The sequence below is a fragment of the Erpetoichthys calabaricus genome, chromosome 2 (genome assembly GCF_900747795.2).
Source record: "Erpetoichthys calabaricus chromosome 2, fErpCal1.3, whole genome shotgun sequence".
In the NCBI taxonomy this organism is placed as follows: domain Eukaryota; kingdom Metazoa; phylum Chordata; class Cladistia; order Polypteriformes; family Polypteridae; genus Erpetoichthys; species Erpetoichthys calabaricus.
The window spans coordinates 67,655,446-67,659,806 of NC_041395.2; the positions used below are offsets into that span (position 1 = coordinate 67,655,446).

Sequence of the window (4,361 nt, forward strand, 5' to 3'; positions counted from 1 at the left end):
CGGTGCATCATGTGCACTGGAGTGAGGAAACGCTATACATCACTTTCCAAGTGTCACAGATTGCAAAAAGCAAAACAAACCCTTAAAGCTGGCACAAAAAAGGTCAGTAACAAGAAAGTACTTCTCTGTCTTTGAAGACAGACATGAGATTAATAAGTCAATAAATAACATTGACTAAAAGCAGAGAAAATTGTCCCTAGAAGAATTTGCATCATAAATACATAATATGCTTTATATGACTTTACAAAAGGCCTAAAGATTACTTAAAGCTGAAATGCATTTCAATCCTATTTAATTTCTAAAATGATTTTTCATAAACATGCACTTAACTATAATAAAATAATAGCCAGTTTAAATTAAGAAAATACCTACCTGTAATTTTTTTAATTCCTCTTTCAGTCCACTAATCTCTTGTTCTTTCAATCCAGCAGATAACTGGTATTTTCCCTTCCAATAATAACATGTACATTATCCATATATTGCACATACTTTTTAATATTCTCTTATTCTATGTTGTTTAATACAAGAGTCTGCCAGGCTGATGTGCAATTTAATACAATTTCATATCATAATCTGTTATCCATCCATTTTCCAACCCGCTGAATCCAAACACAGGGTCACGGGGGGTCTGCTGGAGCCAATCCAAGCCAACACAGGGCACAAGGCAGGAACCAATCCCGGGCAGGGTGCCAACCCACCGCAGGCTAACTAATTTATTTTATTTATTTATTTATATAGCAAATTTGCATACAAACAATGTAGGTCAAAGTGCTTTACAAAATAAAATTAAAGGAAGTTAATATAAAACATAAACAAGATTAGACAATAATACTTACTGTATATTTGTAATTGCAAATACATATGCAAAATAAGAACCATACCTTGTCTCCTTCAATGCCACTGATTCTTTCCTGAAACTATTGTGATATTTGTCAATAAAATTTAGTTTTTAAATGCCCACATTGATTAATATACTGTAAGATAATTAAAAATAAATTAACTTCAACAGGTGCATCATAGATATTTAAAAACAATCTACTTTGTTTCACTAAGATGACTGAACTAAATTACTTATTATAATTAATTTCTTAAACAATATATCAATAAACAATATATCATAAAATAATAAATATACCTCTTACATATATCATTTTGAAATCTTTTACCTGTTTTCTTAATGTGATAAGTGCTTCTTTATGTTCCTTAGCTGCCATGTCAGATTGATATTGAAGAGATTCCTGTACAATTTTAAAGAACATTCACTATCTTCTGGGGGTTATGCACTATATCAAAACATTCAGTATATTATATACCACTTTAGCTCTGCTTTTTGTTCTTTACAGCAATGGCATACATCTGTTTTAACATTAAATGCAATTTACACATTCATCAGAAACATAATAGCAGTATTTTAAATGGCTGCCTGAAATTCTGAAAAATTTCTAAACTCATTTGTTCATAATATTACATATTGTAGAAGAGGATATTGTATACTGTTTGTATAATTTGGTTAAATTACATTTTTTTAGATTGAAGGTTATATCACTTATTCTGCATTATTGTTTTATTTCACAGCTCTAAATCATAAAACATTACACTAAAAATCAGACTTCAGAAAGTAAATAATAATCCTAACAAAACTACAGAATACATCTGAGACACCTGAAGCATGAAATAAAACATCAAAATAATCAGATTTCAACACATGAAATCGGATTCCAATAACAGAACATACCTCAAACACCCTTTATACTGTACATTTATAATTCTAGAGAACCATAGTTAAATGTAAGAAATTATGTTCATTACAGAAGTTGCTTGTATTGCTACTTCTGGCAGTAACTGGTTTCTTACAGTGTCGGCATATATCTAAAACCTGTCCACATAATGGATGGTTTCGGACTAAATCCTCCCTAGACACACTTTTTCTCCATTTCTCTACTCTTCTATGTATTATACTGTACTAATTCAAAGCTTTCTTTATTCAATATCAATGTGTGGGCTTATATATTGGTAATTTTAACAAAACTTTGCCTCTTTAAATGGCAAAATCCATTTAGTATTTGCACGTAAGGCAAAATTTGCAAAACTGAAACTTTTCTTTATACTGTATATAGAAATGTTTTACTGGTATCAGAATGAAAAGAAAATCCCTAGTCACCAAAGGTTTATACTAGTATGGTAGAAATGTTATACTAAAAAAGCACTAGCCTGAACTCGGATACAAAAGAAATGTAATTATATAAGGACCATCTTAAAGAAGACTTGCCACAAGAAAATTGGTGTATGCCATGATGTGCCCTCTATAGCCCCAAATAAGTGAGTGTGACACAAATAAACTACAAAACTGAAAACTCAGAAGGCTATTATAAAAGGAATGGTAGCATCTTGTTTGTTTACATGTTAAAATCAAGTATTCAAATGAGAATAGTAAAGGTTAAAATGGTCCTGTTTTAAAAAAGATAACACATTAACTGAAGCCCTCCTCTAATCTCCAGTACTGTATGCCTAGATAGCACCTGCCAGGAGGCAACAATTTAAATGGAACTTTTGAAGTAATTACTCATGGGATACTGAAGTAAGAAGAGAAACAGGGGCATGCCTAATGACAAGGGTGGTCTGGCACACCTCCCTCATTCAAGCTAAATATTTAAACCAGCAATAAACAGGGGCTTTTTATCTGGGACACATACTGTTTGTAATCATTCTGTGTTTAATTTTACAGTAGGATAGCCACAAAGTAATGATATCCAACCCAGGGAACCAGCCTCCCACCATGGCAGATTCCCATTGCAGGAAGTTGTAGAGCAGGTGCAACAGCTACAAGTACAACTCGAAGCCCAGCAGGTCATCCTGGGAGAGCCAGCTTCTAAACTCATGCTACAAGTGGCTGTGACTCCCCTGTGATAACCTCTAGGAGATACAGCAAGACCAAATACCATTCTCCAGGAAGTTCTCAGCTGGAGGTGATATCAAAGCACACCTCCTGGTGTTGAAAAGGAGCACCAGCAGATTATCGCTGGCTGAAGTAAGAATGTATAAATATACTCATACTCTTTTTGTCCAGCAAGGCACTCCAAGATAATTATGATCCTGATCATCAAACTTGAGGCAGCTGAGCACATTTCATTTTCTTTACAAGGCTTGCCTACTATATAGTCCAGAGTTTTCTTGGTATAACAGAGAAGAACTATTTAAAGTTGTCAAGAAAAAGTAGTGTTTTGAGAAAACACTACCTATCTCTTGAAGGCTACAACAATGATCTACAAAACTGATCTAGGTTGGCAGCAGAATAAAGATACAGCAGATACAACCTTTTAATGCCCTGCTATGGATGCACCTTGTCATTTATTAATTAACATGAAGAGAAATTAGGTTTGTTACAGCCCAATTGACAGACCTAACAGAAACAAATGATGTAAGTTTAACAGAAAAGCATAAGTCCAAAGGAGTCATAACACTCAACCTGTAACACAGGCTTTCAGGACCCCTTGCCTGAAGGACTAGGGATTCTCCCAATGTATCAAAAAGTATGGAAAACCACTTTGGAAACTTCAGCACATACGCCAAGAAAGATAGGGAAACCCACTTTGGAAATCCTTTAATTCTCAATCAGATATGGAAATTACCTCCTTATTTAATGTGAAGTATACATACATACATATATACAGTACTGTGCAAAAGTTTTAGGCAGGTGTGAAAAAATGCTGTAAACAAAGAATGCTTTCAGAAATATAAATAATGATTGTTTATTGTTATCAATTTACAAAATGCAAAGTGAGCGAACAAAAGAAAAATCTAAATCAAATCAATATTTGGTGTTACTACCTTTTGCCTTCAAACCAGCATCAATTCTTATAGGTACACTTGCACAAAGTCAGGGATTTTGTAGGATTATAGTCAGGTGTATGATCAACCAGTTATACCAAACAGGTGCTAATGATCATCAGTGTCACACGTAGGTTGAAACACAGTCATTAACTGAAACAGAAACAGCTGTGTAGGAGGCTTAAAACTGGGAGAGGAACAGCCAAACTCTGCTACCAAGGTGAGGTTGTGGAAGACAGTTTCATGTCATGGCAAGATTGAGCACAGCAACAAGACACAAGGTAGTTATACTGCATCAGCAAGGTCTCTCCCAGACAAAGATTTCAAAGCAGACTAGGGTTTCAAGATGTGCTGTTCAAGCTCTTTTGAAGAAGCACAAAGTAACGGGCAACGTTGAGGATCGTAGACGCAGTGGTCGGCCAAGGAAACTTAGTGCAGCAGATGAAAGACACATCAAGCTTATTACCCTTCGAAATCGGAAGATGTCCAGCAGTGCCATCAGCTCAGAACTGGCAGAAACCAGTGTGACCCAG

At 34.8% G+C, this 4,361-nt stretch overlaps 1 long non-coding RNA gene across 1 annotated transcript; it reads right to left on the reverse strand.

Moving 5' to 3' along the window:
• Positions 1-372: 372 nt before the first annotated feature.
• LOC114645278 (uncharacterized) lies at positions 373-1,240 on the reverse strand. Its single transcript, XR_007934143.1, has 3 exons — positions 1,167-1,240; positions 882-917; positions 373-447 (listed from the first exon to the last, which is right to left on the reverse strand). It is a non-coding gene; the product is annotated as an uncharacterized LOC114645278 (long non-coding RNA).
• Between the last annotated feature and the right edge of the window lie 3,121 nt (positions 1,241-4,361).